The 20,157-nt window shown below is 31.1% G+C and overlaps 2 pseudogenes; both read right to left on the bottom strand.

The window, feature by feature from the left end:
- Positions 1-9,552: 9,552 nt before the first annotated feature.
- Positions 9,553-10,761, bottom strand: LOC149258240 (ubiquitin-activating enzyme E1 2-like; annotated as a pseudogene).
- Positions 10,762-10,802: 41 nt separating this feature from the next.
- Positions 10,803-12,105, bottom strand: LOC149258239 (ubiquitin-activating enzyme E1 1-like; annotated as a pseudogene).
- Between the last annotated feature and the right edge of the window lie 8,052 nt (positions 12,106-20,157).

Genomic DNA, 20,157 nt, shown 5'->3' with positions numbered 1-20,157 from the left:
ATTAAATTATGACTTAATTAGACAACACATTTATATAAAACATCTAAAACAATCCATTATCACCATCAATGGATAATTATATCTTTCACAGCAATCTCTCCGAGTGCTCACGTTGTTCTCTGCTGCTGAATAGTTGGTTCCACAGAGTATTTCATGGCAGTGGAACACGGAGCCCGAGGGACACACACATACACAGTACCAACTCACTGAGTCTTGGATTGGATTATGCGAGCTGATTGTTGTGTTTTTGCATCTATAACCATCATGCAGTCTGCCTCCTCACTGGCAACGACAACAGCAATTGTCAATATTAAGCTTTCCCTGGAAAAGTGTGAAGACACGGATTTATGCAAATATAGGTCACATCTTTTTGGGTTTTCTCCAGTCTGGTCTATTTGTAGCTTACGGCGCATGATTTATTTTGTCTCCTATTGATTGTGAGGTAGCATAGCAACTTAGCTTGCAGCAGGCTCTATCTTGTCTCTCCTATTGATTGTGAACTAGCATAGTAACTTAGCTTGCACCAGGCGCTCCTGAGCTTTCTGTTCTGATTGATATGAGAATCTATCCATCTCCAAGATTTTGTCCTCTGATTTTGTCCTCTGAGTAGCATATGGCCAATTATCTTGCATACGATATAAATAGTGTCCTATAGTAATTAGCTTGTACCACTTTGAGAATCTTCCCTATCTCCCAGATTCAGATGACAACGCTTCTCATCCTTTGCCTTGTGATTGATTTACTGATCCATGAAATTGATGGCCTCTCACAACCAATCAGCTAACTCCTGGTCACATCAAGTCCACACTGCTTAATTACTTTCTTCTGTACAAAAGTCAAATAAATCGACCGCCATGTGCTTAGAGAAACGCAGACAGCAGATAGAACAAGCGTACGAGTGAAGAAATATATGGTTTAGTGAATAATTCTTTTTCAAGTTATTTGAATGGAAGTTCTCGAAGCATGTTGCGAATGACTGAATATTTCTTTTAACATATTTGAATTGAGTTTTTGGAAGGAAGTTGTGAATGGCTGGTTTATGATATTTATGAAATAGTAGTATTTGGTGTAATAGTTGCAATAAATATTTCAAATTTTACAAATTTTCAAAAATGAGAAAAAGGAAAAACTAATGATACTTGTTTTAAAAGTTTTTTGTTTTGTATAAAAAATATGTTATATAAAGAGATATGGAAATAATCTTATTTTAAATTTTTGTAATTCATAAATACATCTTTGAAAGGTGAGAGAACTTATCTTAAGTACATGTTTGTATAAATTTTATTTTTTTTGCATTAATAAAACAACTCATATTTAAAATAAAAAACATAATAAGTATTGTGATGTGGAAAATATGAATTAAAATATAGAATAGATTATGCAACCTAATAAGTATAGACATTATGGGCGGGTTTTTTGAAATGAACATGGTGAATATTATTTTATATATTTATTAGAATAATTATATTGATAAAAGTGGTTGATTTGTTTTTATTTATGACATTTTTTTCTTTTTCAAAACTAATGTGTTTAAAGACATATATCAACAATTTTTAATTATGTGATTGTAATAGTTGAGTAACGTATTAAGGAGGATTAGTATAGTTTTGAATGAAAATATCAATATAACTAGTATAGAATATACATACACATATAGATTTGTTGACCATATAAGATTACGGTTTGTCATGGTTGACTATAGTTAGTTATGTTTCACCATAATTAACTTTGACTAGACATGGTTCATTATGTATTATTACCTTTGATTAAAATTGGCTTTAGCCAACCATGGCTTACTTATGGGTGAATTTTGTTGGCCATGCTTTAATATGGTTATCTTTAATTATTCATGGCTAACTTATGGTTAAACATGGTGACAAGAATCGAGCATGGTACTTTTGGTTGACTATAGTTGACTATATGGTTTACTATGGTAGTGTCACACGTGATGCTTATCATTGTTGACTTATGTCAAATTGCTACATTTATCAATAGTTTTGTTGCAATGTTATATCCATCAAGGATTATGTCATATTATAACATTTATAAATGATTGTGTTAGATTGTGATGTTCCCTAATGACTATGTCAAATTTTGATGTTCACATTCTTTTTATTTTGTTGAATTGCGAAATTCCTCAATATTTTTGTTATGTTGTGATTTTCATTAAGGGTTGTGTCACCATGTAAGATTCCACAAGGGTATGTTTAAGTTCAATGTTCTTGTTGGTCATAATTCATTATGATATTCCTATTAGTTAATTTACATGGAAATGATATATTCCTTAATGGTTATGTTGTGTTGTGACGTTCATTGAGGGTTATATCACATTTGTAATGTTCCTTGATGATCATTTCACAATATCACATCATGGTGGAATTATGTTGAATTGCTATGTTTTATAGGGTTGTGTCACATTGGAATGTTCATGAAAGGATATGTAATATTGTTATGTTCCTTAATGTATATGGGCTTCACCTTTTTCACAAATATTTTATCATGTTCATTCATAAAGGGTTTTTTTAAATAGTCAAAAATAGAGTCAAGAGATATTGGAAATATTCGGGGTAAATATGTTGGGTATCATGGGGTTTGTAGGTTTTCCCATGGGTTCTCCACTTAGTAAAGATATGTTATAGAACTTATGTTCATGACATATTAAAGAATGCACTAACTTCACTAGATGTTGATAAGGCTCTCCCAAAATCCAATTCTTGGACCCCCTCCGAATACATATTTTTAAGAAACATAACCCATGTTTTTAATAGATATGTCTTATTTTTACCAAAACTCTCCTTTTTATATCCCCAATACTTATAACCCCCCTTTATCTCACATCACCCACACTCAATACCTATAATATATTGACTTTATATTTCACAACTTAAAAAATCCTTTATGAATGAATGTGCTAAGATATTGGCCAACAATATGAAGTACCCATAGGAATTAGGGGATATATAAAAATGATTTCTAGTAAAATCATAAGATAGCTAGTAAGAAAAGTTTTTATTTTTAATTGAAATATGTATTAGGAGGGTGTTTCAACAAAAAAAATTGGGGAGTTATTTATCGATATTTAGTGAGATTAGTGGTGTTGTTTATGATCCCAGAAATACTAGTGCTATGTGATAGGTTTATTGTGTGGAGACTTTATGTGTAAAATTGTGATATTTATTTTTGCTTTTTTATGTCAAGTAGATGTGTTCCTTAATGGTTATGCCACAATGAGGTGTTTTTAAATGGTTGAGGTTAAATTATGACATTCCTCAATGATTATTTCATATTTTGATGTTGAATGTTGTTGACATATTTTAACCATAGTCTTCTTTAGTTAGCCAAGGTTGACTAGGGTGATATTATTTAACCATATTTTAATATGGTAATGTCACATTATGAAATTATTGATAAATTTTCTAAATCATGCTTGTCTTTAACCACCTATGATTCAATATACTTAACTTTGGTTAAATATAGTTGAACGTGATAGGCTATGGGCAAACATGGACATATATGGTTGTCTTGGTTGATTATCATTGGATTTTGCTGAGTATGGTTAACTTTGATTGATTACAGTTAATTATGTTTAATAATTCTTTATTATGTAAATGGTGATTGCAATGTTCATTTTGGTTGTCTAATGTCTATTTAATACATTCTTTAATCATTTTCTCACATTTTCATATCCATCAAGGTTATGCCACATTGCGATGGCAATAATGAATTATGTTGGATTGTGATGTTCCCCAGGTTTTATATCACATCGTGAGATTCATCTTCATCATGTTATATCAAATTTCTGTGTTTCTCAAATGTCACATATGTCACCATGTGAAAAGTCTTTATCTTTATATTTTAGTGAGGTGTTCCTAAATGGCCATGATTCATATTGATATTCATATTGATTGACTTATAAAGGTTGTCTATGTTCATCAATAATTATTTCACAGTATGGCATTCATGAATGGTCATATCATGTTTTTTATGTGTATTAATGGTTATGCCACACTACAATAATAATGATTATGTTACAATGTAATGGTTATGCATTTTCATTCTAATGCTTAAGCATAGTCATCCTATTATGATTTACCATGGTTATGTTTCATTTCAACATACATCTTCGTTGAATTATGTTGAAATTCTAGGGTGTTCAATGTTATGTCACATTAAAAAATTTATAAAGAGCTATATTGCATTACAACATACCTCAATGGTAATGTTGCATTGCCACATACCTGAATTATTATGTTGGGTTGCAACATTCATCAATGTGTATGTCATATTGTAACCTTAATCTTAGTTTACTTATGTTGAATTGTTATATTCTTGAGTACTTTTGTTTTGTTGCAACATCAACAAGGGTTATGTCACATTGCAGTGGCCATTATCTTAGTATGGAAATGTCATATTATGATGTTCATCATGGTTGACCAATGTTGAATAAGGAGATTCCTCAATAGTTCAGTTACATTGCAACATCCATCAAGTACTATTTCATATTGTGATGATCATCAAGGGTTATGGTGGATTGTGTTGTTCCCTAATGATTGTGTCACACTATGATAATAATATTCATTATGTGATGTCAAATTGTTATGTTTTGTAATAGTTATGTCACATTGCAATATTCCTCCAGGGATATGTTTTAATGATATGTTCCTAAATGGCTATGATGCATTTTGATATTCATGTTAGTTGACACATAAGAAATTTCATTTCTCAAACTTTTGTGATTACCATTATTGCAATATGTTTCTTTGAGATAAATCACTGGAGCCAATTTATGAATCCATGTTTTAGTTCAAACAATCCTTAAGATCAATAAATTACTATGTTACCTAATGGATATTTCACATTACAAAATTTTGGGAAGAGTTATTCCATGTTTATGGTGTTCTTCAATGGGTATGTCACATTCTAATATTCAATCATAATCATCCTATGGAATACTAAGATTAACTACAGCTTTGTCACATCATTATGTACATCTTAATTGATTAATCTTGAATTACTATATTCTTCAATATTATGTCATATCTGTGATATTCACAAAAAATTATGTTGCATTGCATTATTTATTTAATATATATTGAATAGTTATGTCAATTAATAGTCATCTTGCATCATAACGTTCATTAAAAATCGTGTTGTATTGTAGAACTAATAGTGTTGAACATAGTCTACTTTAAAAAGTTTACTTCACAATTATGCCAAGAAAATTTTTTGACTGATTCAAAAATAATCAACAAACTATAGATTTTAAAACTAAACAATATTATCATAAAGAAACTTTTTGAGTGTACAAATTGCATATGCAATAAATATGCATTAAAATAGATGTATTCTAATACGTTTATGCTTAAATACTCATGAATTAATTAATTTTATGGTAAAAATACCACAATTATTTTATTCAACAAATACACACCATGAATACTAACAAGACAATTTCTCATTTACCAATGAATACTAAGAAAGACAATTTATCATTATTAACTTGATAGAGTTGTAGATATCCTATATTACATTTTTTCAAACTGATTATAAATGATCTATTCAAGGGTGCGAAATAAATTTTGCATCTCAAAACAAAAAATTCATTAATAAAAATTAGAAGGTATAGATCTTAGAATGGTTCGCCATATTCCTTGGGAAAAGTACACAAAAACGAAATAAAAGCTTAAAAACAAATCCAAGCAAAACTAATCCATTGTAATTGGATAGCATAAAAAAATGGTGAATTAGAATAGTATAAAATATAATATAAAATAATACAGTTGCACATGATAGATGGAAATGTCTTTTTATAACATATTTATGAATTCCAACAAAGGCATGTTCATTATGAGCGAGGCTCCGCACAATATTGTGAGGTTGGTTAAAAATAGATAACAATGAACATCATTTTAATCCATAAATAAAGAGGAATAAAGAGGAATAGTTGTGATGCATAATAGTTTCTCTTTTATTATTATTTAATTGATTTTTTTACATAGTGTATTCTGTCTTACGACATATTCGTTTAAAACTAATAAAATAAATTAATAGCTTTACAGAATGATCTAAGTTCCACACAATAGGCTATGTTTTTCACACAAAAGTTATTAGTTCTTTTTTCGGCAATAAAATAATATTATAGCTTATTGTGAAGAACTTAGCATTGTGTTGAGCTCTACTATTGAAATGTGTGAGGTCGTGGGTGATACGTCTCACATTTGTCGAGTACATTGTTTTCTTGGTAAAATCATATTCATTTTCCAATAACAAAATAAAATAATTAGCTTCACATAGTTCAACTTATGGTTTATATGAATAGGAAATTTTGTGTAGAAGTGTGTACATTTTTGTTTAATAATAATATTTGTGTTTTCATTTTGTGGAACTGTGAAATTTTTTGTTTAATTGTAATATTTATGCTTTCGTTATGGGGAAAAGTTGTCCATGTAAAATAATTATCAAAGGGAGAAATAATTAATGTGAGAGAATAGTTATAGTTAACGGCACAATAGTCTATTAATAATCAAGCTAATAATAGTTAAATGTAATAGCTATTGCACTGCGTAGATTAACCCATTAATTATTAACTATTAATAAAAAAAGCTAATAGCTATAGTATTACAATAACTATCCATGTAAATTAATTATCAAAGGAAAGTATTAATGATGGAGTATTAATAGCTATAATCAGATAGATATAATCAAATGCACAATAGTCTATTAATAATCAAGTTAATAATAGTTAAATGTAATAATTATTGTAGTGAAGAGTTTATTTGTAATATATATAGTATTACAAAAATGTAATGGTTTCAAGAAACTATTGTTGATGTTTAATTATTACAATTATTAGGAGTTTTAGTTCATTGTGCTAATACTATTCTACTGCTATCATTTATAGCTTCATAATTAACTTCTCATAACTAATTAATTAAAAATTATTAGCTATTTTTTAAGATTTCATTTATATTTTTAAATTTAATGATTTGTGCAAATATTTTTGTTTTCATTTTCATTATGTGGAAGCACTCCTAAAACTGGTTAAATCAAAATTACCAATTTAAAAAGTTGAATGGAAAAAAGTTGTGGGTTGGCATTGAAAAGGGGAGTAGAGTTAGCAATGTGGGGAGCATTGCTTGTGCAAAGCTTTGTGCACAAAAAAAGCTCCACAGAAGAGGTAGTTTGTTGCCATTTTATCAAAAACATAAAGCATTAATGCGGGAGAACTAATAGGTATAATTAAATTCTCAATAGTCTATTAATAGTTAAGTTAAGAATAGTTAAATGTAATGGCTTTGTAGTGTGGATTTAACCTAATTAATTATTACCTATCGATGAACATGTGAATATTTTTATTTAATCATAATATTTTTGTTTTCATTGTGCGCAAAAGCTCCCCATTTAAAATATTTATCAAAAATAGAAAGCAATAATTGGAGACAACTAATAGCTATAATTAGATGCACAATAGTCTATTAATAGTCAAGTTGATAATATCAAATGTAATAATTATTGGAGTGCATAGTTTAACACCTTAATTATTAACTATTAATAAAAAAATTAATCGCTATAGTATTATAAAATATGTCCATGTAAATTAATTATCAAAAAAGAGAATGAATGACGGAGAATTAATAGCTATAATTAAATAAACTATTATTAGTCAATTTAATAATAGTTAAATGTAATAGATATTGCAATTATTAACTATTAATGAAAGTGTGAACATTTTTGTTTAATAGTAGTATTTATGTAGAAAAGATATCGATGTAAAAGAATTATCAAAAGAAGAAAGCATCAATGTGAGAGAATTAGAATCTATAATTAAGCGCACAATAGTCTATTAATAGTCAATTTAATAATATTAGATGTAATAGCTATCGCAATGTGGAGTTTAACTCATCAACTATTAACTGTTATTAAAAAAATAATAGCTATAGTATTGTAAAAGTTGTCAATGTAAAATAATTATCAAATGTAATAACTATTGAAGTGTAGAGTTTAACTTATTAATTATTAACTATTTTCATTAATAGTGTTATAGTGTTATAGGTTAGTGGGCTTCATTGTAATAGCTATAATATTATAAAAATGTAATAGTTTTAGGGAACTATTTTAGTTGTTTAATTATTATATTTATTAATAGTTATAGTTCATTTTTCTATATACTTTTATTTCTATCTTAGAAATTAAAAAACAATTACTTTTTTAATAATTTGAATATATAATTTTATTTATGTTTTGGAAATTAAAAAACATCGTAAAGAAATGATTTCTAACATCAAGCTTATGGATCTAACCACTATCTTTTTGCATAATGTTTTCTCGCTAATGACGTATTCATTTTCCAATAATAAAATAAAATAAGTAACTTCACACAATGAGCTAAGTTCCACACAATAGGCTATAAGCTAAGAACAATAATATATGTTCTGCATGATAGGCTAAGTTTGTTGCACAAAAGTTATTGGTTGTTTTCTTGATAATGATGTATTAACTTTCCCATAATAAAATAAAATATAATGAGTATTAATAAAATAATATTAGAGCTTATGGTGTGGAACTTAGCTCATTGTGTGGAGCTCTATTGTTGAAATGTATGGGATCGCAGCATATAAGTCTCACATTTATCGGGTACAGTGTTTTCTCAATAATGTCATATTCATTTTTCAATAATAAAATAAAATAAATAGCTTATCATAGTTCAACTTATCGTTTATATGAATACAACATTTTGTGCATAATTATGAACATTTTTGTTTAATAGTAATATTTGTTCTTTCATTGTGTGGAAAATTTGTCGTTGTAAAATTGTATTGGATCCTGGGATATAAGTCTTAAATTTATCGAGTACAGTGTTTTCTCAGTAATGACATATTCATTTTTCAATAATAAAATGAAATAAATAGCTTAGCATAGTTCAACTTATGGTTTATATGAATACAACATTTTGTGCAAAATTGTGAACATTTTTGTTTAATATTAATATTTGTTCTTTCATTGTGCTGAAAAGTTGTCCATGTAAAATAAATATCGAAAGTAGAAAGCATTAATGTCACATAATTAATAGTTATAATTAAATGCACAATAATCTATTAATAGTCAAAGTTAATAATAGTTAACTCATTAATTATTAACTACTAATAGAAAATGTTAATAGATATAGTATTATATAGTAGTCCATGTAAAATAATTATCAAAAGAGAACAATAATAATAGCTAATTAATAACTATATTAAAATGCACAATAGTCTATTCATAATAAGTTAATAATAGTTAAATGTAATATCTATTACAATGCATATTTTAACTGACTAATTATTAATTATTAATAAAAATAGTTAATTTCTATAGTATTATAGGTTAGCAGGTTTCCTTAAAATAGTTATAGTGTTATAACTAGCAATTGCACCACATGTTGGAAATAAAATGCCGTGAGGTGGTAGCATAAGAAAGAGTATCATAGAAGAAAGAAGTAAAAATTTTATGCAATTTTGTTGTATTTACTGGCATTTGTCAAAGAAAAACATTGAAATTTGAACTTTGCATAATTTAGCTACAACAATTAGGAATGATATATATCGATATTGTGGGTACAATAATGTCATATCCTTCTTCATATTCACAACATACATCATAGTTCAAATGATGATGAGTATCTGTAGCTATCTCTATGTATGGGATGTCTTTTACTCGGTCTATCAAGTTCTTATCCAATCTTTCTGTGGTTGGGTAATAAGTTGTTGTAAATCAATGTGTTACAGAATCACACCCTGTAGGCATCCAAGCCTTTATCTTGGAACATGTCCAATAGGGATTGAATAGTTGGATTTCCATGTATGACCCATTAGTACAATTGATACTAGGCCAGTTTCCCAAGTTTAGTTACCTGTGGGGGAATAGGTTCATGCATAAAAAATAGAGGGAGTGCCAAGTTCGCAAAATTGTCGCAATACTTTTTGACCTTGTGGCCTAATATAACCTCCTAGACTTCTAGACACACTAGACTAGTGGCCACGACAGTGGTAGTTGCAATATCCAGCTTAGGTATGCTATAGTTCCTTTCTCGCATATTAGCAAGTCTAGTGATCAGATCCATGTGATAGTTTGTGTCATCATCCTGCATTACAATGAAGCAGCAACCAAAATTTTAGATTGAGTGTTCTTCGAGTGGAAAATGTTGAATTGATAATATTTTATTTGAGGGAGGAGAAGTTGTGTAATTAGTAAAGGATAATAGGGATCTTTAACGAGGAAAATTAGAGAATACCTTTTCAAACTTAATAGGATTCATGTGAATGCCTGAAGGAAGATTTTGAACACAACGTTGCATTGTGGTGATCAATTTTTCAATCAATTCAACATCATCATCATCATACAATGTAAAACAATGGTTCACATGTGTAACTTTCTCACATGTGAAAATCTTCACCCCTTCTTTTGGCTCAAAAACTGGAATATGCACTTTGTGAACCACCTACACCAATATGCTTGAATTTGTATTTGAAGCGTAGTCGAGAATGGGAATTGCATATGTATTAGCTTTCAAAATTGGGGCTGCAAGAATTAGAGACATGTGACTAGGATCATGGGAAGAAGTCAAGGAAGTTAAGAATAAGTTGCTTCACACGATTTGAAAAATAATCCTCGAATGAGTTAGTGATTTGCAACTCTAGTTTAGGGGAATTTGATATTTTCATAAATAGTAAACTATGTTAAAAATTGTTGGAATGCAAGACGAAAATGAAAGTATTTAATCATAGACACGGAAGGGAAGGGAAAAATGAAGGGGGTTTAATTACTTATTTGATTCTATCTGAAGAGAGGAAATCTTAAAATGTTAGACATCTGTGTGAAACCAAACAATCAACAACATACTCTAGAAGTTGTCGATCTTGAGAATCCCCTGAAGACTTGATTGTTGTTATGTATTCTTCTAACTTTGAAATAAAATCATTTACTTCAATTGGAGTTTTCTCTAAGAGACCTTCAAATTCTGACCTTACCCATGTCAGATAGTGGTGAATATTATGTGGAAATTAATGAAGAGTGCAAATGGTTGCCTTATTTCCACGAGGATCTTGTGATGCTCCATAGTTCTCAATGAGGTGAGGGATAACCATTTGGGTGTTGCACTTGGTTCACAATGTTCTAGACTTTAGCAATGGCTTATGGAAGTAAACACACCTTGAATATACATATAAGCTCACATTGACATTGTCCAAAGCATTTAAAACAACATCAACATCACTATTCCAGCAGGAATCACCAAAGAAATTTTTGGTATTTGGGCTCACACAATTCTCCAATGCTTGATCCTGCAAATGTGGGTTGATTGCAGTGGTTGTTGATGATGCAACTCAGACTTTTCCTATCCAACTTTGCAATTCCGAAAGAGGAATTGTCTACTAAAATTTCTCTTCTCAATAATGTCATCACCTGTTAGAGTCATATTTCCCTAGATCCATAGGAGACTCCCATGAGGGGTAAGTCTTCTAGAAGCTCACATTCGAAAGCACCAACACGCAAAAAAAATAATTTTGCATCATCCAACCTTTTATGTACCTCTTTTCCAAATACAAAAATATGGGCATCGTAATGATTATTCAAAGGCCTCACATCCTCTAGCCCAAGGTGTTCTACAGGAAGAAATTCAAATGAATTGAAATAGAAGAACTACACAGGCAGCAATATAGGAACCAATATTAGACAATAAATATGGAATTGTCTACAAGATTATGATAAATATGAGTTCCATAAACAAATACATATGACTGAATATCCTTTCAGGATTAAAATTAATCAAGTGAAATAGAACAAGAGTCAAGACAAAGATAAAATATTTGTAAATATGAATATAGTTCTCTTTGTCTCATGCCAAGCATCAGGGTTTGACTGTGCACACTCACCGGTGTGTCAAGTTGTCCCTTTATTTCTTCATTTTGTGCTTTTTGTTTCCTAGAGACATTTTTTTCATCATTTTTAGAGTCAATTATACTCGTATTGGTAATAGTTTCTAATAAATCAACCTTCTAACTTAATGAGACACCCGACCGCTGATGTGGACGCCGCATGGTAGTTGAACCACGTGATCTTCCTGCGCATTGACTCAAGGGTTTTGGAGAGGTTTAATGAGGCTTTTAATGCCTCCACTGTCCACGAGGTTTTGGAGCTTCGTGCTGGCTCTATGGCTTTGTGGGAAACCCTTTCTCGGTCATTCACTTGCTCTGTTGGTAATCAAGCTGCTCCGTTTGCTATGGGGTTTTATTCCTAGTTATGGCTATCGCACTTGACCCTCCTCCACTCGCTGGCTCCATCAATGTTTTCCCTACTGTGGGTACACCCTAAAGGCGGTATGAGATTGAGAAACCTTATTTGATTTGTTTTCAGTTGGCTCGATCTGTTTGCTTATATGGCTCAACTGTTGATGAACTGTGTTGGTTCCAATGACAGGTTTTCGGTTCGTTTTCTTTGGTCACTATCCATTTTCCTCCACAGGTAATCTTCCTTCTCTGGTTTCACTTATTCGTGCTACTATATCTTTCATTGACAATCCCGCTCCTTGTGAGTAGTTGCGGATTTGTATGGCTCTGTAGTCATGGCTCGAACTTCTTTGGTTTTATGGGACTCACGATTCCCATTTCCCTCTTGGTGTTGCTGCTAGTTCAGGGTTTGTTCAAACCCTCTCATCACTTAGGTAACCTTTAGGCTTTTGTTGCCGTTGTTTCCTTCTTCTCTTTCTGTTTACTATTCATACAGGTTATGCTTCCCTAACTAACATCTTCGTTGTGCTATGCAGGCGGCTCATGTACCGATGTTGAAGGCTGGGACTTGGTGGCTTGCCGTGTCTCCAATCCTCTATCTCAGCCTCTGTTTGAAACGGGTAGGACCATTCCCTTAATATTGTTCTGGTCCCTGTTTGAGGCTCTATCTGTCGAAACAATATGTGATTGTCTCTCCATAGGTTATGTAGGGATTTTGATTTTACATGTTATCACGACCGTGACTCTGTAGTTGGTCTTGCTATTTCTGTCATTTCGTCATGGCCACAGTTAATTTACATTTTGGCTCTGTGGTCTCGCTTTTGTTTAAATTCTTATCTGGTTATGTTGGCCGAGGTTTTCTAGTCCTCTCTTCCGTAGAAGAGATGGGACTCATGGAATAATGGAACTATGGATTTGTGTATGGGATGTAAATATGGAACAATATGATGCTCAGAATGCTAATTTTCTTTGACAATTATTTATGTAACAATTTCAATACATGTATGTGCATCTAGAGAAGAAGAAATTCTATTAATGAATGATAAAATGTTCGGTTTGTGAGTACCTTTGGCTATACTTAGGGAATTTCATTTTCTGGGTGTACACACAGTTCTTGTGCTCGCCCTTCATTCTTAAATGTTTATGCTTGCACAGTCTTCATGCTTATTCTTCGTTTATAGTTTGCGCTCATGCACATTACAGAAAATACTTCATGACACAGGCTTTCTGGTTACTTGAAATATCAATGTTTATTCTTCTCACTATGCTTGTCAACAAATTTTACAATCTCAGTGTAGTTATATTTTCCTCATCTGGGCAGCAACCCTCGTGCCTTCTATGAAATGTATTTTAATAGTTCATGTAGCCTCATTCAGTTGAGGAACTACTTGCGGTTACATTGTACAGTTACATTTCCTGTTATGGTTGTTAAACTAATTTAAGCTCACATTCCTAATTTAAAAAGAAAACAGAAATTAAAAGAAAAAAAAAAACTTTGCAATGGTTATAACAACCTTCTTGGAAAAAGTTAACAGTAAAATAAATCAAAGTGTAAGTTTTTTAAAGGTGCTTTAGACAACATGTCCAACTATCACCTCGCCATTGGATGCTCCTGCATCATAACTACTTTGTTGCTTCTCTTTAGTGTCCTTAGATCCATTTTATTTATCTTTACGAACATCTCCTGTCTACTTTTTATATCCCAAAGACTATATAAAAAATTTATACCCAATAGAAAATAGATAACTTTCATAGCTCAATTCTTAAGTTCAAAGCTAGACCATAAAGCTTGAACTCATTAAAAAATTTATTGTATTACATGCATCTTGTGAAATAAGTAGACCCCCATAACCCCATACCATGATCTTTTTGACATTGCTTCCGAATTATTTTGGTTTCTCTCTCATCATAACAACAACTTCCTGGTTAAGGGGATCCTTATGATTTGGTTGCCGCAATCAATACCACTCTCACCATGGTAAGTACTATATTTGAACATAAATGTGATTTTTAAATAGAATTGAAAGCAATAAATATAATAAGAATTCCCTATACGAGATATATAAGAGAAGGTAAACCCAAAACCTAAAACTGAAAGATAAATACAACCTAACATTTTCATGCAACACTAAAAGCTATATAATTTCAATCTTCGATAAAGCAGGAAACATATTAAATGACCAGAGAGAAAAATAAGCCCAAAATTAAAATAAAATCCTTTTTCACATCTTATTTAAGCGTGTGGATGAAAGATCTATGATTATGTAATGGGTGTATATGACTTAGACATAACACTCATCGAGGAAATTTTTTGTTTAATATAAATATAATATGTGCTAGAAGTTAAACCACATCTGCCTTTTCCCCACGCCATTGTCACTCCTTCAAGCTTGTTCCTCGTGCCATCCAAATAATCAATATGATATGTGCTAAAAGATAAACCACATCTCCCTATTCTCATGCCATCATCACCCCTTCAAACTCGCCCCCCACACCATCCATAGAATCAAGTAAAAACACCAAGAAATCAAATCTTTTAACCACAATCTTCAAAAGCTAAGTGCCAAACTATTTTGGTGGCTATGGAGTGAGTTATAACTAAATTGAGATATTGATGTGATTGTTGTATCTCGTTTACTGGGATAGTAGCAACCCTAATGAAAATTAGAGAACTCATGAAGGGAATAATGATAGAATGATAAAAAGTATGATTACTATGAAATAAATAATTACTCTCATGTTGAGACAATTATTTTCAGGTTGAGATAAGATAGTTGTTTATTAACATTACACAAGGTCCTATGGAAGGGCCAATTATTGAAGGGACGTGTCGATTGAAAAAATTAATACATATATAAAAATTTTGGGAACTGATATATAAGGTGAGTGTGGGAAAGGTAATTTTCATATGAATACAAATGAGGAAAATTCCATGACTCTACATGGAGGTGGGTTGGCATATGACCTTCATCAACCACCTAGAATCCAACACGACAAGAGGTGCATACTGAAGAAATGCTTCAAAATGAATTTTCAGTCTGTGCTAAAAGAGGATAGCAATATATTCTAGGAAGGCCTAATAAATTGTACCCAAAGAAAGTGGTCAGTGATATAGCCACCTAGAATGTGGCAGGTAAGTGAAGTAATCTTGAATCTCACGCATACATGACCACATCCATATATAACATTTGAAATTAAAATAAAAGCATAGTAATGCTACCAGATATGAAAATACATTAGTTGCAATCTAATATAAAGAAGAGAGCAATAAATTGCTCCTAAAATATTATTATCTTTACTAAAAGAGAGAAAATGAATTGATATTTCCTACAGATGAAATTTACAGTACAACCACACGGCTGAAATTTGGTTGATTGGCATAATTATTAAGAAGAAGAAAATTAATGTTATGATTGAAAAACTTACTATGATTGCAATTTGTTAACCTTCATTTGGTATGATGGATGTTGATGACCCTTTTATGGAACTAGGAAAAAAATTATGATTATTACAGAATTTGAAATAATTATATTATAAATATATTTTCTTCACTAGTGTTCATGGAAACTAAAAAACAAAGCTTGATGATGGTGAATGTAGGTTGAATAAAAAAAAGAATCATGGTTGAAATTTTGGTATATTCTCAAATGATGTGAAATCATGTTGCAGAAGAAGCTATTACCTAGATTGAGGTGAAACAAAGGCACTTGAGGTGAGAAGAAGGAAAACTAGGAAGATGAAAATTTTATGCTAGGAGCATGCTCCAATCTGTTTTGAATGTTTATGAGAAAAAACAGAGGAAAATGTTTCACTTGAGGGCGGGAAGATGTAACACTCCTCAGAAAAAAGTAATTATTTGCTTTACTTTTACTACAAGTGACTTGGTAAACTATGGGTTATGCGAAAGGCCTAGTGATAAATTTTAATGTTTAAAAATTATTTAAATTTTTTTATTATTAGTAAATTGTTTAAGGTAGCCAAGGAAATTATGTGGAAAATTCAGTAAGCGAAATCTTCACTTACCAGACAATTACCAAAAATTTAGAGAGAGTTACTCCCATTCCTAGACATAGATCATCTAAGTTGGGGAAAAGTGTGGAGAGGAGTGTCTCAAAGGAAAAACAGAAGAAGAGTCTACTAAGAAGGGCGATCAAAAGAGACTAAACCATCTGGTAGGACACTACGAGAGGGAGGTAGGATGTTGCTAAGGAATAGAGTTCTCGAGCTGGCTGACCATTGGAACTCTGTTGGAAACCTAAGTTCTCAGGCTAATGCCCTAGACTATAGCTCATTGGGAGTAGGTCATCTTCGGAAAACCTGTGAAGGTTTTCGATATGAAAATTGTTCCAGAAGGGAAAGTTGGCATGGAGGGAGAAACGGAAACTTGTTCCAAAAGGGAAAATTGGCATGGGGGGGAGAAATTGTACCATTCTCGTGGTTGGGAGGAGTGATATTAGTCCTCTTCTGATTTTCCTTGGCAGTTAAAACCTAAATAGATAAGTATTTTATTATTTATTTCTAGAACCCGAGTTATTTTCTATAATTGTTATGATATAGACCAGTGCGTGTGATGAATTTCTATAATGATTGCTTGTAAAAATGGTTTAACTTGGTCTGCAATTAAATTATGAGAATGAAGATGTAATGAATGTCATACATATTGGGAGATATCACCGAAAAGGGTTTTATGCTAGATAAATTTGAATAAATAGATTATCTCCAAATAAACAAATGGAAGTTTGTCGCTGGGACAATACATGCTCTCATATATGTACAAATCCATGCCTTAAAAGGATGTATCTAATTAATCTTTCAGTTTAGCTGGTGGATGTTGATAGCCAAGAATCATTCTGAGACATTATTTACAACCTAAATAGATTATCTCCAAATAAACAAATGGAAGTTTGTCGCTGGGACAATACATGCTCTCATATATGTACAAATCCATGCCTTAAAAAGGACGTATCTAATTAATCTTTCAGTTTAGCTGGTGGATGTTGATAGCCAAGAATCATTCTGAGACATTATTTACAACCTAAGACCTGGAACTGACTAATGAAGGCCATCGTAAAACTTCATATTAGTTATCTATTAATAAAATTATTAAAAGGCATACTACAACATGGCTTGTAATACTTGTGAATACTCTGAACTTGCTAAGGAAGTTAGAAAACAAATCTAAAAATTTGTTTTGGCACTAATTAAATATGTAACTATATATACACTCCAAGTAGTACATATAACAATCAACTATACAAAGCCAGACAAGTGAACTATAGCGAATAAAAAAAAAATTCTATTGCACATGGAAGATATTGTAGCTAAAATAAAGTGGTTTTCCAACCTTCATAAAGGGAAAATAATTCCTTTAAAAAAAAACACAAATATCAGTGTTAATGTAGATTTTGGTGGGAGCCCTATGTGTGTAAAAGTTATAAACTCTGTGAACCCAACTAATAAATAATACTGTAATAATCCTTTAGGTGACAAAGACACTCTGTTTGAACAATAAACCCCCAACAATCTCTAAACTTGAATCCCTTGTGGTAGATCTCCAATATAAGAGTCTGACATAGCACCCACCCTATGAGAAACCTGAAACCTGGAAGAGGAGTAATACAATAAAACTGTGGGATGAATGTTGAAATTGAAGATAAACCCATTTCCACAACAGGAGCATTGCACACCATGAAGGAAAATTCCAATGGTTAGGTTATGCATACACATTTTTGCTGGTGTAATAATGAAACATCGTAATTGGAAAATAAAGAAGGATTAGTTACCTCATTGATTTAGTATTCACCATTACCTAGCATAGGGTTTTATTTTGAAAGAGAGTAACAAAATTTAGCCCTAAAATTACCTTAACAACTCAAGGAAAACGACTCAATTCCTATGATAACGCTAAGGAGAACCCGTCTAGCCATGGGGTAACTGTCATGCAACCCAAAGCGAAAAGAAAATTTATAGATAAAACATTTATATGAAAGTAAGACCTTACTAGTGGTAGCCTCATTGGACCAGCCATGAAACTACTGGAATAAACTCTGACTACATGTGACAGTTAAGAACAAGGAAGTGAGAGGGTTATCGAGCTTGAGAAAATTATGTGGTTTCATAATCTTATTGGGAGCACTAGAAAAGGGAGAGACAGAGAGACAATACCTAGATCTATGTTGAATAGCAAGGACCTACATTGCTGGAAAATGGGTTGCAGACCAAGAACTCCACAGTAGAATGGTAGAATGACGGAGCGAACAACGAGAGTATGAGACAGATAGTTACCCAAGAAACCACTTATCCTACCTCAACTGTCAGATGAGGTGGTGGCTAATCCATGTTCATTAGAAACACAAATGTTTCTCAGAGAAACACCATCAAGTTTATCGAGTGTTTATCTTGACGTGGGTCCAATGTAAATAAATTAAGAATGGAAGTTGATGTGTAAACCACCCACATGTTCCACTCCATCCAATATATAGTACTAATCCAAGGGAGTGGGAGTGGGGTAATGCAACTATCGATTAAGGTTAAGTATTTCATCCGTACATGACATGTATGCTTAAATTACCCTTACAATATTTCCAAACATACAATATACTAAATGCCATGTAATTAGTATAGTAATTGTCTTTGTTTTACTTGGGGTTTTTTTATGAATACATGTGCATGTTATAGTAGACTTTGAATATAATATTTTAAAATAAATATAATATTTTATTTTTTTAAATAAAATTAGAATATGGTAGAGATGTGTAACTTAATGTAAAATAATGTGATGTGAATATTTTAACTCCATGATACTAAAATAGAAATAAAAAAATTAAATAACTATACAAAAATTAAATAACAATAAATAAATAAAAATGATCCATGATATTTCTAGAAGGTATTAAGAACCCATGGTATTCATGTGGGATATAAACTATTTGAGGGGGGATTAAACTAGCCTAGATCCATCTTAGTTTGATGTTATATTTAGATACATAATTAGTTGTAGAAAATGATGACATTGAATCGATGTAGCTGTAATAGTAAAACATTTGTATAGATATGTTAGCTTTTATAATTTGTATAAACTTGTTCAGTGGGCCTAAATAAAGTATTATAGAAACACCCATTTGACATAATTAAATATTATCCAATAATCTAACAACAAAGATATTTTTATAAATAAAATAAAATAGTGAAGCCGTTTCCCTGAACTATGGTTGACCTTGCAAAGAAACACAAGCATTTATAGAAAACATGGTTTACACAAGCATTTATAGAAAACATGGTTTACATTAGTGAGTCGTGATAAAATGGACTTTTTATCTGAGAAAACAAATAAGAAAAATATTTACAGGTCGAATTTGAATTTTAGCGCAGAATATCCATTGGTGAATCTGGGAAAATTCAAAATGGAAATTTATAATAAAAAATTTCAACCAAATTGGAAGTTTAAAAAGTACAAAATCCTAGCTTTTGTTTCAAATCAGATAATGCAACCGGGCCGACATTGAAGAATAAGAGTGCGGAGTTGTCTATTTTTAGCTGGTCCGACACTGAAGAATAGGAGTGTGGAGTTGTCTATGTTTAAACAGTTTCTGTTAAATCTATTAGAACATTCCTCATTCATGTTTTTGTTTCATGGTATAGATATCTTAATACTCAATTTGGTTCTTGGCCTTCCTTTTTTGACATTAGGTTCTTTATTTTTCAGGTTGCAATTATTTTTTTCCAATGAGTAGGAGTTTCATTTGCTTATTATTATGATAATAATATTTATTTGATTATCGAAGGTGTTAAAGTAATTAGATTTATCTTATTTATTTGTCAATATTATATATATAAATATATATTATATCTTTATATATTTGAGTAAGGTATTATTTATATATATAATACCAAT

This window comes from Pinus tabuliformis, chromosome 6 (assembly GCF_031772625.1).
Source record: "Pinus tabuliformis cultivar Carrire ecotype Pingquan chromosome 6, CPIR1, whole genome shotgun sequence".
Lineage (NCBI taxonomy): Eukaryota > Viridiplantae > Streptophyta > Pinopsida > Pinales > Pinaceae > Pinus > Pinus tabuliformis.
The sequence above is the reverse complement of the archived record's forward strand: the minus strand, read 5'-3'. Positions and strand labels throughout refer to the sequence as shown.